Source organism: Grus americana, chromosome 3 (genome assembly GCF_028858705.1).
Source record: "Grus americana isolate bGruAme1 chromosome 3, bGruAme1.mat, whole genome shotgun sequence".
NCBI classification, from domain to species: Eukaryota; Metazoa; Chordata; class Aves; order Gruiformes; family Gruidae; genus Grus; species Grus americana.
Window position 1 is genome coordinate 22,431,208 of NC_072854.1, and position 22,212 is coordinate 22,453,419.

At 43.7% G+C, this 22,212-nt stretch overlaps 1 protein-coding gene across 2 annotated transcripts in view; it reads right to left on the reverse strand.

Annotated features, from left to right (window-relative positions):
• Positions 1–3,986: 3,986 nt before the first annotated feature.
• Positions 3,987–22,212, reverse strand: part of ERICH1 (glutamate rich 1) — a 99,264-nt gene continuing 81,038 nt past the window's right edge. For both annotated transcript variants that reach the window (XR_008576196.1, XR_008576199.1), the window contains exons 7-8: positions 6,936–7,016; positions 3,987–5,102 (exon numbers count right to left, since the gene is read on the reverse strand). The gene's annotated coding sequence lies outside the window, so the exon portion shown is untranslated. The remainder of the gene's footprint in view (positions 5,103–6,935; positions 7,017–22,212) is intronic.

Below are 22,212 nucleotides of genomic sequence, written 5' to 3' on the forward strand. Positions count from 1 at the left end.
CTTGGCATCGGACACCTCCTTTGAGCACCTTGCCTCCAGTGTCTCCCTTGCAGGATGGACGTCGTCGGTGGGGTCCTGTGGGTTACGTGAAGTTCCTAAAAGCTTTTGAAAAGATGTGGATTATTGGTTTTAAAGCACTATGTGCTCTTAAAAAAAGGTCACTTGCAGAAATGCTGCTGAGGAGGTGAGGAAACATCTCTTTTGGGGCTGTTTTTATGCTTACAAACACTCACTACTGAGACAGGGACTCTCTGATTAAAAGTCAGAGACACACTGTAGCTCATGATTACATGCTTAGTTAAAAACTGAAGTGAACATAGCTCCAGGAACTGTATTAATCTACCATTTGATTAAACTACCTTTCAGTTGCCTTATTAAATTGTGATAGTTGTAGAAGAGTAACAAGAAAGTCATGTGAAAGACTAGACTGATTTAGGGGTTTATTTTGTGTTGTTTTGACTACTCCTAACTAAGAGGGGAAAAGGCATTTGATCCAAGGTAGGAAAAGATGTGACAAGCGTGAATATATATTTTTTTGTTTTATCACTAATATATTCATAGGGAAGTGCCATTGCACTGCCCCCGTAAAACCATTTCCCAGTCAAATCCCTGTGGCCACGTTCCACTGAAGCCAGGGAGGTGAATCGCCGCTAGCGCAGAGCTCTGCCACTCATAACCCACTGATACAATTTGCGATCGGAAAGGTGATGCAGGCACAGAACATTTTAAGAAGGAAGCTCCCAGTTTTCCTGGTGGGATTAATTACCATTACAGCAGCACCCGAAACCTCAGCTGAGGCCAGACTTCCATGCATCTGGCACTAGTGACAATGCATGAGCTGAAATGAAGGGCTTCTCAGCAAGGCACCGGCGGCATGAGGGTTATGCTGCCGGAACAACCCCCACGCCGTGCGGTATCTCTATCGAGGGCCGTGGCGGATACGTTATTAACTAGATAGCGGCGCTGCACGACACGAAATGTCAGCACAGCTGAAGGAGAGAAGATAGCCCCCCTCAAGTGATCTGCAGCTCATCTGCTGTATAAAAAGACATGCACATAAGTTAGGGGTAGAAAAATAAATTTTCTTGTTTGTGTTCTGTTTGTAGTTTGATATACAAATTAAAGGTTCAGTGTCACGATGCCGTTAGCACTGCCTATTAAGTGACAGAGCATCCACTGATTGATCACTACTCAAGTTTGCCTTCTTGGTCTATGGCATGCTTGGAGATGCACAATCTGTAACTCTATGATCTCCAGCTTCAGAAATAAATAATGCTATAGAGTGGTAATTTTGATGCAGAAATATAATTTCCGGAAGATGCATGAAAAGATGTCAGAGACGTTGCCTTCATTTTATACTTCCCTTATCAGTAAATGAGTGTTACCTTGAGTAATTGTCCTTGGCTGTCTGTCCTGATGGAAGTAGAAATTCTGCTTTAGACAAGTGACTATATAAATGTGAAAGAGTTTTTCATAAAACATTCAAGTGAATTTAATCCACTTTATTTAGCACAAAAGATCAAGCTTGAATGCTCTCTGATATTCACTGGCAATGCCATTTATCTCAAACAACTCTCCAGTCTACGCTACATATATTTGAAGAGAATACCAACCATGTTTGATTTTCTGATTATTTAATACTTTCATTTCACTTGCTTTCAGGAGGTGGACTTAGGCACACAAACCAAACAGTTACAAAATCTCTTGGGATTCCTTCTCAAAGAATAAAATAATTAACTTGATATATCAAGACATAATTCAAACTAGAGAAGTTACTGCCATTAGAAGTGGATTGGTTTAGTTAAAATTGTTTGGCATCAGGAGATATTAACCTATATTTGCCTGATATTAGAGGTAAAACCAATCCGATAAATTTTATTAAATGGCTTTTAAAATATATTTGTGCAGAAGGTCTAATATTTACTAGCTTAAACAGTACTTCTGTTTAAATATTTTTACAAGCTAGAGAAGGTAACAAGTAATTCCCAGAGCGTAATTCCTCAAACATAACAATTTATGTGCCAAATGAAATCCATTGCTCGTGTTTCTTAAAAGCTTTGCAAAACTAAGTAAAGCAGCATTAACCTCCCCAAGCTCACCAGGCTCCCAGCTTTCATCAGCACTCAATTGCTGATGAATTGCCAACATTTTTGAAGTAAAAGCCGTATAAACAAAAGTACAAATATGTTTAAAATGTAGATGCTCTTTGGGGGAGATCAAGGCAGAGATTAAATACCTCAGTCTGGCAAAGGATATAAGGATGTTCCTTAAACCCCCCTTTGACTTCAATAGGACATAAACATATGCTTGAAGTTTGGCACGCTCAGAGCTTTGAAGGCTAAATTCACAGGCAGGTTTGGGAATTGAAGCACGGAGCGGTATCCTGCCCAGATTTCGGGAGCCCAGCCATGTACTGAGCCTGCAGGCTGGAGTTCGATGTCTATAAACATGGCAAACTCAGGCAGGGTCCAGGCACATGGCACCCTGCGTGCGGGGAGCGGGGCAAACTTAGCTGATGGGTAATCAGGAGGAAAAAGTCCTTAGCTTGTCCTAATTGCGGATTTGGGCCCCTTGCTGTAGCGGATGCAGAGCTGGGACAGGTTCATGCGGCCAGCCACCTTCGGGGGTCAGCACGCCACGGGACCGTGCCGGCCCGTCAGAAGAACACGCAGAGGGAAGGTACGGCACAGGGCTCCTCCGTGAGGGAAACCTGAAAACCTGAAAGCAGATCTTCCAGGGAGCCGCAGCGGTGGAAGGGATGGGCACGTGGCTCTCTATCGTGCCCTGCATGAGGTGGCAGCTGTACTTTGGAAAATTTAAATTTTGGATTTAGATTTTTACAGGAGCAGATAGGTTAGCTACAGATGCCTACATCTTCTGCTGGATGCAGTCCCAACTTTTCACTTAAAGGTGATTTTCAGCCCAGGCCATCAGCAGCAAGTTTAAATGTATCCGCTTTGTAATTAATTTCAATTACAGCTTCCTGGCACTTCACTGCGTGTTCCTGAGGCTCCTCAGCCCTGTACCTTTACTGAGTCTCCCCACACTCAATTTGCCTGTTGCCCGTGTTGTCCTCCTCAGTACCTCAGTGGTACCAGATAAAACTTCCAAAACTATTCAAAGCAATTCTCACGGAAAAAAATACATATTCCTCATGAGCATCATTTCCAAGATACAGTAAAATGGGAACATCTCAGTGGTCAAGTTATCATTTATTTTACTCTAGTATATCTTAAAATTATATTGTTACTACACTTAGCTTTTATCTAACAGAAGAGTTCATACTAGCATAGTAATGGCACTGAAAACAGCCAATGATCTTACATTCATGTTGCATAGGGGCAGAAAACCAGTTAACAAACATGCAGCTGCCCAAATTCATACGCATTGATTAAAAAGCCTTAAATATGGCATATTGAGGGTGTTGGGGTCACACTATATATCTTCTATCAATGGGATTAAATGCTTTCTAGAGACATCATTCTTCCTTTGCCAAAGGGATCAAGTATTTTGTTTCATTTCTTGTAGGTGAAGGCAGAAGATGGAATATTCCATTATATGATTTTTATTTTAAATGTAAAGAGAAGGCTATACAAGATGGAGGTAGTTTGGGACCTGGTACGTTGTAAAAAAGGTGGCCTTGTAAACACTGATCTTCCCATCTCCTTCAATTTAACAACAGTTGTGGGGGGAGGAGAGACATTTCTTGGAGGGGATGAGAAAGGGAAATGGGAGCAAGAACAATTTAAAAATAAAAAAGGTGAAAATTTCAACCTGATTCAATTTGTGGTTTGTAATGTTGCAATGAGCAATCTGAAGACTTCAAAATATTCAGCTGTGTAGGATGCCCCTTAGTGGTTGAATATAAACACTGTTGACAGAAGAAATAATTTTAAACACAGACACCCCCCCCCCCAAAAAAAAATAATATTTGTATTTAGTAACTGAGAACAAAGGATTTTAAATGCTAACATATGCACCAAAGAGCCTACAAAGCCGTGTTTACATAAAACATCAGGAACAGTTGGAAAAATGCAAACCAATAGTAAGAGAACATTCCTGACTAAGCTATTGCATCAACTGAGAAGAACAAGAAAACAAGCGAAAAGGAAGGAAAAAAAGGTCAAACTCTATTTTTATTTTAATCAGAATGTATATTATGGGATGAGCAGGCTTTGCAGAGGAATACGATCAGATACCGAACTCTGCAACGAAACCAAACCCAATATTTTTACTGATAATTTCTAGAGTAGAGTTTCTGTGCAGAATTACAAAGTTATCTGGTCTGGCGCTGTGGTTCCTTCCCAGCACCATATGGATGGTGCAGCCTGCGGCCATCTCTGCGGTTGCAGAAGGCTAGCAGCTTGTGTTACAATACACAAACAATTCTACACAAAAGGCATCAAGAAATGTTTAAGATTCAATAGGAAAGGTTAGAGCGCACAAATTCTGTAATACACACAAATGTAAATAGCTAGTTGGATCTAACAGTACAAAGAGGCTATGAGAGATTATTTTTACTTGGTCTAACCCTTGTCATGAGGAGTATGTTGCTTCTAACTCTTCCTTTTCAAAACCAGTCTTCACATAGGAGTCAATTTGCAAAAGCTGCAACAAGGTGACACTAACGAAGCATGGCATCCCATCAATCTGTTTACATCTACTCCGATTTTAACTGTATTTTATACCTTTATATCTCTATGTATACACTGGATAACAAAAGAAGTCCGTTGTATTTACAGACAGTTCATCTTATTTGGAAATCTGATGCCTCTGCTAGTCATCATTTTTTTTTCTTCCTTGAAGAAGTCTGTCATTCTTCCATCTTTTTAACTTTGCATGTAGAAATCACGGCGGCAAAGTGTCTCATTGCCTCCACACTGGTAGCTGAGGCAGAAAAGCCACTCATCAGCACTACTGATGCCTTTACTTCTTGGGTCACATCCCAACGCAGCTTAAAGGGTCAAGGGAAGTCTCTTCTTTTGAGTTAGCTGGTGTGTGCTGTAGCTGGATATGCTGATCCCAAACATCCCCAGCAGCAATGCCGCCCGGTGCAGCAGCGCGTCTGATGAGTTGATAACGATTTTTCCTGCAGCTTGAGTCTACGGGAAACACGGGGCAAGTTACACGCTGATTCAGCCGAGTGCAAGAGAAAAAGTGGGTCTTTGGAACCTGCAAAGCACTTTTTTCTTCTCCGTGCCATTTAATATAGCATGACTCTGCTTTCTGCTGAAGAGCACAAACTATCGCACATTTTGGAAGGCTCCCTTTTTATCATTTTGTAAAAGAAAAGACACATTTCTGATACGATTTTTCTTTCACTTGTAACTCATTGATTTCAGTGACTTTTATGGGGTTCCCCCTGGCTACTTGGCTGAGGGGAGAGCTGAATCAAGCGTGGAGGCTTAGGCATAAAGGAGAAGGGACTTTCTTGTTCTGTGAGGTACAAAGATCTCTTCCCTCCCACAGACTACCTACTAACACAGTGATGCTCCCTTGAATGTTAGTTATTAATTCAGGAAAGCAAGGCTAAAGGGGATCAGTAGCATCTTTTATTAGCTCCACAGGTAGGACTAGACCAAGCAGACAAGTTTTAACACAGTCGCTTTGTCACGTCCAACAAAGAAGCAGGAAATGCCAATCAAAGTAAAGATAAAAATTTAATTATTTACTGATTATCTGAATAAAATCAGAAAATAAATTAAGTTACTGTTGCTTGCCTACTATGCATGATACAGTGACCGAGAAGCAGAAACACAGTTGCATGGCCTCCCTAGAGAGCAAACCATAAATTCCTATACATATTGGCATTGTGAATTAAAACATGTCATGCATCTTTCTAGTTGCAGCATTTCTTATGTGAAATGATGACTAGGTCTCAAATAATGTTTGTTTTTGGGTTTTTTTAATGTTTTCCCTTGCAGTCCATGGACAGAAAGCATGGCACCACTCACAGGAGTGACAGATTCCAAGGAGCCTGATTTTTGCTTCCAGATTCTAGGTTTTTTATGTAAGCTTAAATAATCAGAGCTGAGTGCTCTGACCTTGATAAATGTGGCTGACAGTGTGGCTACTTCAGCAGCAGAATAAATAAAGACAAAAGATATTCCAAATAAAATTACTGTGTAAGCCGATATCAAAAGATACGCAGGGAGACATGAAAGAAATTCACTGCTAGAACTGCAGCACAGCATCCTTAGCTCAGCCTCTCAACCACTCGACTATCACCTCTCATCTATACACTCTCTGATTTTGGATGCAGATTGCATTGCTAAGAGCTGTGAGATTTTCCAACAGAAGGATATATACTCTGTAAATATTAAAATATGAAGTACAATAAGGAAGATGCTCCACTTAGGTGTGTATATACATATATATTTGGCTGTTTTATTTTCAATTATTTAGCAGATTTAAAACATTTTCTATGCATGCTTTTATTTTTTTCTTCATATAATGATTGATACTCTGGTCCCCAATGTTCCAGAGGTCAATACTGATTGAGGTTTCTTTATCATAACTGTAGAAGCTGGTTGAAATGTTTCACTGACAGCTCATTCAAGCTGCTTAGGAACCCAGCATCCTTCCTCCCATTAACATTTTCCTACTGCCCCAAACACACAAAGCCATTGCAAGAGAAAATGATGGAGAAGCAGTTTCTGTTTAAGCACTGCAGAAATATAAACTCCTTCCAAGTAGTCTGCATTTGATATTCCAGCATGATACCAATTATCAAGAATTATCATAATTCATTTACTTTTCAGTAGAGGCTTAATTAAGATTTCTTTGAGTTGTTACGCAAGTTAACCCACCAGAAGCCAGTGTTCCCTTGGGTTGGTCATGCAATAATTTGAAATAAAATCAGTCTGAGCAAGAGAAATACTGGTATTTCAAATATCTAATTAAAAGCAGAAAAAAAAAAGTCAGACTTTTCATACCTGCAACAACCTTATATACCCAGGTGTCATTCTCCGGAGAGGAATAACCATGATTTCTGAGTCTTCGTAGAATTCCAGCCCCTACAATTTTTAGAACACACAAAACATTACTCAACCCCAGGGCTTTTTTACAAGTTGACCTCTTAATGAAACATAAGATTAAGTCTAATATGGTTTGCTACAATGCCAAAGCACTCCAAGAAGCAACATACGTAAACATTTTTTCCTCACCTGATGCTCTTTTCCCTCGAGCCCTTTACATGCTTAAGGTCCTAGGGGTATATAAAGCCCAGCTCAGTTGCATAAGCTGTCACATGGGGTTTATCCGCACCGCTTAGGCGTTGGCAGAGCCCAACTGTCCCGCCCGGGGCCAGGTATGTCTTGCAATATTGGAAAACTCTCTGGGAATGCCCAAAGCTCATTAAGAGAGCAAAGCGACAGCTGACCTCCTTAAGAACGAAAGGGCCTAAGCCTGCTTTATAGATAGCACTGGGCGTAAAAAAAGGAGGTCATTGTAGTAGAGTGACAATGCAAATAGGATTGGATGGCTTTTATGTAACTTAGAGCATATATTTATACATAGCCACAGGATAACCTGACCGGGTAGGAAGCTTAATGTAGCCATGACCCGAGTTGAAAGGATGTGCTAATATAATAGGGTTATTTGGAGGCACATTTAAAAATAAGTTCTTTCTTTAGTGACAGCATTCTCTTTTACTCAGCATTATGCATGTTCTTGCCCTTTTTTCTATGCTAAAGCTTTACCACTAAAAATACTTAATCTAATACTTATTATTACTGTTATTACTACTTTCTGTTATCGGTAATTTCTTTTTACTGTAGTGAGCTTGGATTCAGTTCTGCTCCTGGGGTCGTATAGTTCACAATGTGAGAAATGGTGGTAAAATCTAATCTACAAAATTAATTTCTCTTTCTTTTAGGAGTTCATGGACAGACTGTGCTGAGAAAGCTCCTTTTTCCCATTATCAATATGTGCAACCTTAAGTATGGATAGCAAGGCAGAATTTGGCTCCAGTTGCAGTCATACTTCCAAACATGCAGGCTAAAATCTTCAGGAGATGTAAGCCTGTATAAGACCAGTGTGCACAGGGAGCCCAAATCGCTTTTCATCACAAGTGCTCCACAGAACAGCACTGATTTACACCCCTCTAGTATCTGCTACGGCAGCCTAACGCTCTCTGAGAAATATTCCTGCCATAAAAGAACAGAAACATGAAATGTTTCTACTTGGAGAAATACTCTACATTAGGTATTCCACAACGATACCACTTATCAAGAATTCTCATAACTCATTTACTTTTCAGCAGATGCTTAATTAATGTTATATAAAGGAACGATGCTGTTTTCTTCTGAGGCGCTGGCTTGTAAAGCATGCAGTGGGCAGATCTCATTTTCCTCTTGCCGCACCACGTTTATAGCCCGCGAACCCCGTCAGCACCGGTGGAGCCATGTCTCCTTCACAAAAAAGGGAACTTGAACTCATCCTATAGCGTCAATCTAAATACTAAAAGCAAGAGACTGAGGACCTGCCAATCTGGGGTTTTATTTTAATATGCAACTTGCGCAGTGACCCCATGCTAAACCTTAACTGCCGTATACCTCAGCTATAGGAAATATTGTATTAATAAAAAACTATCAACATAAAACTGGGAGCTAACTGAAGTTAATGGCAACATACTGTATTATATTAGTATATAATTATATTAGTATATAAGTCTAATATATTAGTATACATTAGAATATAGTATCAGTAAATACAAGTCACGGTGCCCTTCCAAATGCGTTTGGGATGAAAATCTATACTATAAAGAGGCAAAGGCTTTTTTCTTGTTATTGCTTCTCACTGTATGCCCCATGCTAACTTTCCCGCACAAACAGGAGAGCACCTGGGCTTGCTGCCCAGAGCAGGACAAGGCTAAAACTGCAGAGTCCGTGTTCTTCTGGAAATACACAGAACGCTGAGTTTTTCCTTTAAATTCCTAGCCTTGACTGCATTCATAGAAAAAACAACTTACTGCAGTATTGGAGTTTCAGGAGCTGCAAAAAATGCGTTACTAACAATTTCTGTCATTTTTTGTGCAATTCTTTCCATTCGGAGACCGGCAGTGAGATTCCCGTGGCACGGTATTCAGAAAGGGAGAGCTTCCCAACCAAGTTTCTTTGTGTGGAAAATAAAAGGGAATGGAAAGAGTATGCCTTGAATGCCACAGCTGTCTTTAAAAATGATTTCTTGGCCATGCTCAACACAGCTGACTTGTAGAACGTTTCCTGTAATTGCAGGTGTTATCAAAATCTGCGTTACTTTCCCAACAACTCTGAAAGAATAACCCTCCCAGGCTGTTTCAGGAGAACGTTGATCAAACAAGGGGCTGCCTCCATTCCTGTCGAAGTTCAGGCCTCTGAGAATTGAGTCCCGACTGCCACGACGCAGAGATGAACGTGCCCCTCCTGGGCAGGGCAGCGGCTAAGAGAGGAGGAAAAGCACAAGCAGCAAAGGGCTCTCTGGGCAAACACACGGGGATCCCACGTGCACTGCAGACTACTCACCTCGCTCATCTGCTGATGCCTTCGCTGCTCGATGGAGACATCATTTTCTAATAGGCATCAAGCAGGTAAGAGTACAAATGATATGTTCCCCATCCCAAAATTAAAGGGACGCTGTGAACCCAGCTGTCAATACTCACCATCTTGTGCTCTATTTCCATTAAGACGAGAAACCAATAATTAAATTAAATGTTTCTTTGCTGTATTCCCGTGCCTTTGGACGAGCAAGGGCTGTTTCCCCAAATGCAGCAGGAATCAACCAACAGGAACAACTTATTTTCACAGCGTTAGAAGTCCCTCCTTGACTGGCACTCCCTGAAAAGCAATTTCTGCTGCGTGTGCTGCCTGTGAGCACATCCCTGCCTCTCCAGAGCATGGTGCAGGGACACTCATGTTAGCATTGCCCACCACAGCTCGGTAGGAAGCAGCAGGGCAAGCATGGCAGCACAGAGCTCAGGCCCCTGCTCTTTGGGTTGGTTTTGTGACCCACACCAAGCCTGTGCTGTTGACCACTCCAATACAGATGCCTCAAATATTTAGGCTGAAACTACACTATAATCATAGAATCATTTAGGTTGGAAAAGACCTTTAAGATCATCAAGTTCAACCATTACCCTAACACTGCCAAGTCCACCACTAAACCATGTCCCAAAGCACCACATCTACACGTCTTCTAAATACCTCCAGGGATGGGGACTCAACCACTTCCCTGGGCAGCCTGGTATTGTGATTGACAACCCTTTCAGTGAAGAAATTTTTCTGAATACCCAACCTAAACCTCCCCTGGCACAACTTGAGGCCACTTTCTCTTGTCCTATCACTTGTTACCTGGGAGAAGAGACCAACACCCACCTGGCTACAACCTCCTTTCAGGTAGTTGTAGAGAGCGATGAGGTCTCCCCTCAGCTTCCTTTTCTCCAGGCTAAACAACCCCAGTTCCCTCAGCTGCCCCTCACAAGACTGCTGCTCCAGACCCTTCACCAGCTTCGTTGCCCTTCTCTGGACACGTTCCAGTACCTCAATTTCTTTCTTGTAGTGAGGGGCCCAAAACTGAACACAGCACTCAAGGAGCGGCCTCACCAGTGCTGAGTACAGGATGATCTCTTCCCTAGTCCTGCTGGCCACGCTATTTCTGATACAAGCCAGGATGCTGTTGGCCGCCTTGGCCACCTGAGCACACCTGAGCACACTATCAACTAACACCCCCTGATTCTTTCCCATCAGGCAGCATTCCAGCCACTCTTCCCCAAGCCTGTAGCGTTGTGTGGGGTTGTTGTGACCCAAGTGCACGACCCGGCACTGAGCCTTGTTAAACAGTTGGCCTCTGCCCATCGATCCAGCCTGTCCAGATCCCTCTGTTGAGCCTTCCTACCCTCAAGCAGATCAACAGTCCCACCCAACTTGGTGTCATCTGCAAACTTACAAACTTACAATTCATGAACTTGGTGCTTTCTCTATGATGTGCCACAGATTTCATTAGGTTCTCTTTCACAGACAGCTGCTTCTCCCATCATCTTGAATTCACTTTCAGATCCTTAAATATGTTATCTCCTAAAATTGGGCTCAACTTTCCGGTTTTCCTTATTATCTGTACTCCATACAGTGATTTCTATTTTCCAGCTCACTGTCCCAACTACTTTCCAGTATATTTACTTATCCTGGTGAAAGGGCAGCTATGTCAACATTTCCCTCTACACCCATATTTCAGCTTTAGCATCAGAAATGTCTCTTCGGAAAAGGGACCCATACTGCTCTCTTCTGCTGGTCAGTTCTTGCCATGGCAGACTCTTGCAGGAGCTGGAATATTGATGGTCCGTGGTACTCAAGAGACTCTGAATGCTAGCGGGGCCTGACTCTCACCCCTAAGGAAGTCCATTGCGTACATTTAGACTTGCTATTTTCCCTCTGCTTTCTTACTTCTGAAACCTATTTCTAAAAATTTTTGTAGCCATCCTGAAGCAGACAGAGGGAGGAGTGATGTGAGCTGGTAGGGTGTGTGAGTTAAACAACAGGCAACAGCAGCTGGGGAGAGCAGCTGCTCTTACACCTGCGTGGAAGCCCAGACTAGGGAGCTGCAGCCAACGCGTGGCTGTTACGCAAAGGACGTCCAAACAGGTTCACACGCACAAGGATCCATCAGCGGGGTCTGCAGCTGACGGCATGCATGGACTCTAACATGGAGAGATGCTTTTGGTGAAAAATGGAAACCAAGGAGGAATGGGGAGCAGAGGGGGGAGGAGAGAGAGAGAAAGTAGAAAAGGGGAAAAGGGAAAACTCCTCAATGGCCAGTGGAAAGAGTAGTGATGGGGGTCCCCGGGTGAGCAGCCTCCCCAGGGCTCCCCTCCAGTACAGCAAGGTCGCCCCAGAAAGTCATAGAATCATAGAATCATAGAATGGTTTGGGTTGGAAGGGACCTTAAAGATCATCTAGTTCCAAGCCCCCTGCCATGGGCAGGGACAACCTCCACTAGACCACGTTGCCCAAAGCCTCATCCAACCTGGTCTTGAACACTTCCAGGGAGGGGGCATCCACAACCTCTCTGGGCAACCTGTTCCAGTGCCTCACCACTCTCACAGTAAAAAATTTCTTTCTAACATCTAATCTAAATCGACCCTCCTTCAGCTTGAACCCATTACCCCTTGTCCTGTCACTACACTCCCTGATAAACAGTCCCTCTCCAGCTTTCCTGTAGGTCCCTTCAGGTACTGGTAAGCTGCAATTAGATCTCCCTGGAGCCTTCTCTTCTCCAGGCTGAACAATCCCAACTCTCTCAGCCTGTCCTCATAGGAGAGATGCTCCAGCCCTCTGATCAGCTTCGTGGCCCTCCTCTGGACTCGCTCCCACAGCTCCATGTCTCTCCTGTCCTGGGGCCCCCAGAGCTGGACGCAGTACTCCAGGTGGGGTCTCACAAGAGCGGAGTAGAGGGGCAGGATCACCTCCCTCGACCTGCTGGTCACACCTCTTTTGATGCAGCCCAGGACACGGTTGGCTTTCTGGGCTGCAAGCGCACATTGCTGGCTCATGTTGAGCTTCTCATCAATCAATACCCCCAAGTCCTTCTCCTCAGGGCTGCTTTCAATCCATTCCTCGCCCAGCCTGTAGCTGTGCTTGGGATTGCGCTGACGCACGTGCAGGACCTTGCACTTGGCCTTGTTGAACTTCATGCAGTTCGCACGGGCCCATCTCTCCAGCCTGCAAAGGTGCCTCTGGATGGCATCCCTTCCCTCCAGCGTGTCGACCACACCACACAGCTTGGTGTCTTTGGCAGACTTGCTGAGGGTGCACTTGATCCCACTGTCCATGTTGCTGACAAAGATGTTGAACAGTGCCGGTCCCAGTACCGACCCCTGAGGGATGTCACTCGTCACCGTTCTCCACTTGGACATTGAGCTGTTGACCACAACTCTTTGAGTGCGACCATCCAGCCAATTCCTTATCCACCGCGTGGTCCATCCATTGAATCCATGTCTCTCCAATTTAGAGACAAGGATGTTGTGCGGAACAGTGTCAAATGCCTTGCACAAGTCCAGGTAGATGACATCAGTGGCCCTTCCCTTATTCACGGATGCTGCAACCCCATCACAGAAGGCCACCAAGTTTGTCAGGCACGATTTGCCCCTAGTGAAGCCATGTTGGCTGTCACCAATCACCTCCTTGTTTTCCATGTGCCTGAGCATGGAAGTACACAAGTCTCATTGGGACCTACTCAAACTGCTGTCGGTGGTTCCTGCTCGCAATGCTGTGATCGCTAACTGGCGCGTGCTGGCTGGGGCTGGTGTGTGCTGACCGACTGCTACACTCCATGCACGTGTATTATTTGGGCCCCAAGCAATGGTGGGAGAAGCAGGGGAAAGGCAGGTGATTCTCCCGCTGACAGCAGTTGCTTCATATGAGAACCCACCACAGCCACATTACTGGCTTTGCTGGGGCAAGGCCACGAGAATGACAGTGTGAGAGCAAGAACATGAGACCAAGGAGGGGAAAACCCTGCCCCAGGGGCGGCTGGGGTGACGGGCACCCCCCCTCTGCCAGGGGAAGGCAGAGGCTCATGGCAGCACGAAGGCTAAGGCACCTGTAGCAATGTGGTGGGAAGTGTGCATGCTTGCGGGCATCGGTTGCTTGTGACCCACTACATGCTCAAGTGGTTGGAGCTGATGTCTCCCAGCAGTTGTTGCTCCTACCTGACGGATTGCAGGTGGAACACTGCAGGGCACTGCCTATGTGCGGTCGCATTTCTGAACAATAAACTGGTTTAAAGCAAGACTCTCCACTGGCTTTGAGGGTCATTAAGCTTGATTTACTCAAGGCCTTCCACACTGATACAGGGGCAGCATTTTAAAAGAGGATTTCCATAAAGCATACACAATTTTCATTCTATATCTGGACAACAATAGCAAAATGTATTATCCTGAAGTCATAATCTTGAAAATAATTCAGATATTTAACTAAAGAAGTACTTTACAAAATTCATCATCCTTGAAGAGGCCAGAGTGGAGGAATACGGGCAGGATTCTGAACTTACCCATGGCTTCCACTGCGGCTCTTTTTGCGGGATAGGAGTAAACAAAAAGTGCTGTCACTGTAGGCAAATAAATAAATAAATAATTAAAAAACCATATAAAGAAAACAAAACAGCAAATCTTCCTCTACACACAGCTGTGTGCATCCTCATGGATCATTTTGTGTATTACTTAAAAATTAAAGCTAAGCTTAAAGGAATTTTGCCTAAACCAAAAGTAACTAACACACCAGTTCTGTAGGGGTAACAGGACCGGGCACTGCCGGCTCACAGAAGAAAGAGACGGTCCTGCCCCAAAGAGCCCACAGTCTGTGGGGAGGCAGATGGATGCCAACAGATGGAGGAGCACAGGGAAACAAAGAGAAAATATCACTTGGCATGCGAGGCAATGTTCTCAGCTCACTCGCAGTCAGATTGTTTCCAAATTTTTGTAGGCGTTGCAGCAAAGCACAGTGTTAAGGAGGGATGTGAAGGTGGTTAATGAATTTTAAGATGATAAGGCAGGCAAGGAACAGGAACAATGTTAGTCATATTGTTGCATTACACAGTAGTATCTCGCAGAGCACAAAATTAGGGAGATGTATTGGAATATGTTGATGACAGAAGTAGGAAATTCTGTCAATAAAAGAAGACTGGAATACTGTGCAGATGAGCTGAGACAAAGACAGACAATTGCAGACAGTTCAGTCCTCAAAGTCATCTAAGGTTACGGATAGAGAGCAGCAAGTTCTTGTGTTGCTGAGGCTCATGGAGTTACCATTGAAGTAGCTTAAACTACTCATTTATTTCCTGCTGAGAATCGACTCGTTCGCTTCCCACAGCTCCACTGCCAAGCGGCTACTCCTGTATTTGCAGCCTGCCTACCCATAGTGCTTTGATGCCATTGAGGGACAAAATAATAGAAACAGACAAAAATTTAACAGCAAAAGGCTTAATAGCAGAAAATCAAGTTAATTTCTGCTACAGAGAAAGGAGAAGTTCTGCCTTGAAAGAAAATTTCATGTTAGAAATTGCTGCAGATTTATCTGCCAGAAACTACAGGGAAAAAATAATCCTGGTATGGTTTTTTTTTTTTTAAGTATTTCCAAAGCAAAGGCAGGTAAATGCTGCTGTCACAGGCAGCAGCACAGGCAAAGGCACGAGCACTGCTCCCCTGGAACCCAGCTCTGGTCGAGCAGGGCTGGATCCCTCTCTCCTAACTCCAGGCGTGGCTAGCGCAGACGCCTGCCTCGGAACTAGTTGCTTTAAACTCCCATTGTAATTTACCTATTTTAGACGTTTATGTTAAGATCAGGGAAAGAAGTGATGCTTGATAGCCCAGCGAGTTAATACGGCTAGCGCAGACTCAGACATCAATAGTGTAAATACAGCCAGTCATGTGAACTGCACCCCACTGATTAGAGCAGGAGAATTCAAAGTGATGCTGGTATGAAGAACACCTACTAAGATGACCAAAGCAAGTGAAAAGAATGTATTACAAGAAGAAGCTATAAAAAATGGTTTAACTTCACAAAAGGAAGATCGTCAAACCCATCCTCTCTTAGATACTGATGAACACTGATGATGTCCTTCAACACTGAATTTTGCCTCATTCCCCAACTACTGGATGTGGTCAATAGCCTAGCTTCATCTCCCCTTGCTCAGGGCAGGTCTTCACAGAAGAAAAGCAACACTGGTAAAATTGAGTGGCCCACTATACATGGAAAAGCCAACATGTGAGAAGGACTGCTGTCCTGGTTTCAGCTGAGAGGGTTCATTTTCTTCACAGTAGCTAGTATGGGGCTATGTTTTGGATTTGTGCTGGAAACAGCGTTGATAATATAGAGATGTTTTTGTTATGTGGACCTGTTGTTGAGCAGTGCTTACACAGAGCCAAGGCCTTTTCTGCTTCTCACACTGCCTTGCCAGTGGCACGGCTGGGGGTGCACAAGGAGTTGGGAGGGGACATAGACAGGACAGGTGACCCAAACTAGCCAAAGAGGGTATTCCATACCATATGACATCATGCTCAGCATAAAAGGGGGGCTAGCCGGGGAGGGGAGTAGCAGCTCCAGGACGCGTGGCTTGGGGACAGTCCGGTTTCGGGACAGGTCTGAGCATGCGGTCTGAGTTGTACGGTCCTTGGGTGAGAAACTGCATTGTGTATTACCAGTTTCGTATACTCTGTTAAGTACTGTTTTGTTTTGTTCTGTTTTGTCTTCCCTTCTCCCTTTGCTATCCCAGTAAACTGTCCTTATACCAACCCACCAGGTCTTGCCTTTTCCTTCCCATTCTCCTCCCCATCCCACTGAGGGAGGGGGGGGAGGGGGGGCGGGGAGTGAGTGAGTGGCTGCGTGGTGCTCGGCTGCCGGCTGGGGCTAAACCACGACAACTGCATTTAAGGTTTTGCATATACAGGTACTATCTGACCTGAAGCATCTTTGGGGGACCATCTCCAATGTCCCAGTAGACAGTCATTGTCCTACAGAACATTGCCAGTCCTGACTGCTACTGATTCGTGAGAGAGCACTTGGGTGAATAAACTCACTCTCAGTTTTTCTGTAGGTAAGGTGTGTACTAGTACAGATGTATTTATTCATTTTACAACTGAAAACCAAAAAGACCTCACCAAAATGAAAAAAAAAAAAACCAACAACCCCCAACTAAGAATATAAACAATGGGCATTAACAGAGAGACTTGGGGTCAGGTCTGAAGATCTTAATGGAAGCTAGCACTTTTCATGCCAATCACTGACAACTCTAAAGTTTGGGTCCACCTTAATAATTTGTACAATTTTGCAGAATCTGTAGGTTGGACTCCAACACAAAACTGGTCGAGCAGATATGGGCAGGGAGAAGCTTGTCCACCTCTGCTGTGCAAGTGACATTGCATCACAAGCACTTCCCTGTTGTGTCTTTTGTTAATACCCACTCCTGGGAAGTGGGTTGAGTGTTTAAAATGCATAGCGGAATAATGGCTGTCTTTTTGAGCACCAGCTCTATGCCTTGCTGCTTCTGAGGCAGCTTCAGAAATCAACCAGCACAACACACTACTAGGGAAGCTGGAACACTACGGGCCGTCATCACTGGCCTTAGAATTATCTGGGTGCATACTGGTGGAAAGATTTATCTACAGCCATTACTCCGGGAAGGTTCACATCAGGCAGGCAGTGGACAGGCTTCCAGTGGAGGTCCAGAGTCCCAGTTAACGCTGCAAAGCGTTGGTAGTTGAGCTCCCTTCTCCTCACAAGTGTAATGCACTGTCTTGCAATGATCCCAGTATTCAGAGCACGTACCAACCACTTTAGCAAGGTAGCACACTGGAAGGACACTCAATGCAATCCTGACAGTTTGTGAAAAAGGTGGGTATCATCATTTAACATAATGTCATTTTTCAGCTACCAAGGCACTGCTCATCTGACTAGGAAAGCCTATGGCACATCTATGGATATATCTGGATACACAGGGCTCACAAGACACATCATTACTCCACTCCTGCGATTGTGTGTGCCAATTAGCTGCTATTAATGCAAGACAGTATATTATTTGTTGCTCTAAGGGAGTGACATACAAGGGCTGTTATTTTGCTAAGAAACAAGGCACTAGGCTCTTTCCTGTGAACAGCCTGCAATTTCCTTTCCATTTAGAAGAGATGGAGCAAAGAGGGGTGAGCTTGTTAAGGAGCAAGGCAAGTCCTCGCACTCTGCTCTGCTCCCCGAAGTCCACTAAAATGGGTATCTACACCAAGACACCCACCAGATATTGGCTCCTGTGCCAGGCTGAACATGTGTTCCTGGCTAGCCAGTCCGCAGTGGGTGGTTTCTCTGTGAGAGTTGATATGAGAAATTACATTACAATCTGTGATGGGAACTCTCACGTTGTGTCCTTTGCTGCTTCTGTGCCTGACGAGACAAAAAGCTGGACTGTCAGCCTCCATGTCCTCGTGGGCATCCCTCACTCCATCTGCAGAGGGCCCCAGATCATGAAAGGCTCCATTGCAGCGTCCCAGATACCTTCTGCAGCTCGATACTCGGTGCGTACCTACACTGAGTTCTAACCTGTCCAATTCACATATACACACAGCCTTTCGGTTTGAACCATTTGTTTGTAAAAAGCTGGTCAGATCATTCCTGGCAGTTCTGTATTGCTGCCGGGAAATCTTCTCATCAGTAAAACTGTGCACACGAGCAGCTGCATATGCAACTAACTATTGAGCATGGTTCTTCCTCCTCTTCCTCTATGTCCCACATTGCAACCCCTGTTGCACACACGCCAAATCTTCACCGTGAATCACACAAATGAGAGAGCTTAAGAGGCAGCCTTCTGACAGGTAATTCCAGAAGCGCAGGCATGGGGGTAAGGCAGCTGAGGATAGAAGACCACGAGATCTCCTGCGATGCCTGCGAGGCTTGCAAAGAACTGCCATATTTTATGTATGAGAAAGACCGTAACGCACAGTATCCTCTGCTTTTCTGTAGCCAGGGTCATTTTTAGAGCACAGCCACAGTGTGAAAAAGTAGCCGCAGTATGGATGTTTGGGGTACCAGGACCCTGAAATGGAAAAGGATTAATTCTGAGAAGATAATATAGATACATTCAAAGCATGACCACAATTTTCGTTCTAATTCTAAAGCAGTGATTTAGAACAGAAGTACACAACTTCAATCACTTCACTGGTACCTCTCTGTTCTTTTAAACAAAATTTTCACATAGTCAAAATGTGTGGGTTAGTATATTCCATATGGCTTTATAAATTGTGAGTCATCAATCCTACAAAGACAGTTTGTGGTTGATTTTTTTTTTTTCCTTTTTGTAAACCCCCAAACTTTAAGGTCTACACTTCAAAGCACCTGATCCACCTTCTAAACAAATCCACAGAATCTGCTTTTTGGAAGGGCTGGAACTTGTTCTACATGTGATCACAGTCAAAATGAATCTGGAGCTATTATCCAAATGTAGAATTTTACTGACATTTACCATTTCTGCGTAAGCAAATGTATCTGAACATTGAGAGGTTCTGAAGTCTTCCTTAGCAGTCTGCTAGGCCAGTTACGTTTAGTGGTAATGGGTATCTAGATCTGTAACATACAAAAATGGTTTCTAATTTAGAAACTGTAAACGCTTTGATCCATCCTTGCAGACATAAAGGTCTGAATATACATTGCTGTATGCTGCATGTTTCCAATGCAACAGGCTAATGAATTAGTCCACCCAAACCACAGAAGTTCTGTAAATTCTCTTGTAAGACTTTAAACTGCAATATAAAAAGATATAAAATACTGGAGCCTTCCAAGTATGATAGAAAATGCTTCAAAGCTTTAAATTAAATTACATAGCTTTAGTGGGAACCTTACTGGTTCAATTTCTGTTCTCGCACACTTCCCGACACGTCCCCTTGTTTTGTTTCCTTGTAATTGCCTTCACGTTGCCAATTACATATGGTTCCCATCCCTCACTATCTGTATTCCTATTTAAATGTTCTAATCCCTTAATGAGACTTCTATTATTTCTGGCATGGCGTTGTGCCAGCGCAGTTGCGGCTATTTAACACGATTGGTAATCTATTTTTAGGCATAATTCTGCGTAAAGGTACATGTTTTATGTGGTGAACTCTCTATCTGAACACTGGAAGATTCTTTCATCAACTTAAGAGGGCAAAACAATCTATGCAGGAAATAAAGCATGAAATACATATTAATCAAAAGAACAGCGTTTCTATAACATTTATTTTTCCATTAGGTAGTCTTTATTTTGCTTAAGTGTATGGCTGTCTGACTGTGAGGCCAAGAAGAAATGATTGAAACAGAATTCAAATTACCTAGGAGCAGAAAACAAAACAAGAGGGGAAGGGTAGTGAACATTTGCACTGAAGCACGATGCACCGGGCTTAGCACGGAGTTCTCTCCTCGGAGCTGGCATTTCCCACGGCACAACCCTGACAGCTCACTAGGACCAGATGGTATTCACCCAAGAGCTCTAAACTAACCGAAGGATGAAATAACACAACTGCGAGCTGCGGTGTGCAATCTCTCACCGGGGATTGTCTCAGTGTCAGGGGACGGGAAGGTGGTGAAATGGATAATTTTTACAAAGGATTCCAGGGGTGATCTGAGGAACTACAGACCAGCAAACCCAATGTCCTCATTCAGCAAATCAGTATGGACCGTTGCAAGGAACAGAATGAGCAGATGCATAGAAAAACATATTGGGAAGCAATTCATTAAGCTTCTGTAAAGGGAAGACATACTTCAGAAGCCTATTGGCATTTTTTTTTTTTTTTTTTTTGAGGAATCGACAAATAATCGGACCAGGTGTCCTAAAGTGAATTTTTAAAATTAATTGGGAAAAAATTCCTCTTATAATGGAAGTCTCATGGGTGAAGAAGATCCTCATTTGAATGAATAAGCAATTAAAAGATATGAAAGAAAAAGCAGGAATGCAGTTTTCCTACTGGAAGGAATCACCAACACAATCCTATGGGACTTTGTGCCAGGATCCGTGCTGCTCAGCAAAGTCCTAAATGACCTGGAAAAGGTGATGAGTAACGGGGAAACAGAGACTGCTGATTCCACTACGTTTATCGCAGGGACTAAAATTGAGAGCTGACTGTGCAGAGCTGCAGAAGAGCACGACGATCACGAGCAACTTGTGATAAAATGGCAGATGAAATTCCATGTAGGGTATTGCAAAGTGGTGCACGTAATTCCATAAACTGATAAGGACCATTCAGGAATGAAATAACAGTTCTGTGATGATGTCAGCTCAGTACCCAGTGCAGGGTCAAAAAAGCAACCAAATTTATTTGAAAGGACTAGGGAACAAATCAAAGCATATTTCAAAAAATTCATACTGAACCTGTATTTTTAAAAACATGGGCAGTTTTGGTCCTCCCATCTCCACAAGGATGAAGCACATTGAAAAAAGATATAGGAAAGGGCACAAAGGGTATAATGAAAGGTTTCTTTATGAAGAATGAGCAAACAGGACTCGTCAAGTTGGATGTGTCCTTTTATTCTGCTTCCTTGCTTCCTTTCCTCCTCTGCATGTCTTCCTCTCAGATTACTGTGCTCTTACCAACACTTCCATGTTCTTCCCAGACCTGAAGACAAATGGAGGTTTGGAATACAAGCTGTTGCTGTTGGGATTTCCTTTCCTCACTCACAGTCGGAGGGAGGGCTTCCTCCGGTCTTCCCATACTCCTTCTCCAAGGCAGGAAACACATAAGGATTCAGGGGCACATCCCCCCCCATCCCAAATACAAAGGAAAAAAAATGCTTCTTTGAGGTTTTTTTACCTCCTTCCTGCATCTTCTCAACAAGATTTTTACTGATTATCAGACACTTGACTTCTCCAGTTTGGAAGCAGACTGCTTTCAGTGCACAGCTTCTCTGTGAATTAGGAGCTGCTGTGACAGGCTGTCCCACCTGAAGTTACTGTCAGGGCTGATTGCATTTCACAGCTTATAAAAATCTCAGCCAACTGCTTTTTCCTGATAGCAAGGTGGTGCTACTAGTTAAGCATGGTTCACTCTTACCTCTCACTTACAGGAAGTTTGTGTCAGCTTTATTTGCAAACCGGAGCACAGGTACTACAATAGCCAGGGGGTGCAAATGCCCTGGTACTTCATCTTAAAATTTAGCTTTTGACTCTTGATGGAAAACTGACTCTAACTTGAGAGACATGTTCATGGATTCCCACTCATTTGAGCCAAAGACAGGTACTCAGTTACTGGGAAACGCTCTGCTTCAGTCCTTGGCTCACACCACTTCAAAGACCGGTGCACAGTTCAGTTCAGAAGGAACAGGACTGACGGGCTGCGGGCTGGAGCTGCCCTTCACATAGGCTCTACAAAGACTTTCCATGAGGTGCACATCAATTCATTCCTATGAACTTCTATACAAAAGCCTTTCCCTGCCAGAGATGATTTCGTTTTTACACTGGTCTTTAGGAAGTGTCCAATTATACAGATTATGCAGGATCCTCCTTTGCTTGGTTCCCTACAGTCTGAAGCACTGATCTTCGTTAACTTACTGTCACGTATTTTTGTGAGCATTAAAAACTCGGTGGAAGGCTGAGTGTAGCATTGTGGAAACAAGATTGCCAGTCACTCTAAAAATGCAAAGCACAACCAAGGGAGGGTGCTTTAATTTCAGATAGACAGCTGTAAAATTGCTTAGCAAAGAGAGTTGGAAATTTGTTTGTGTTTCTTCCCAA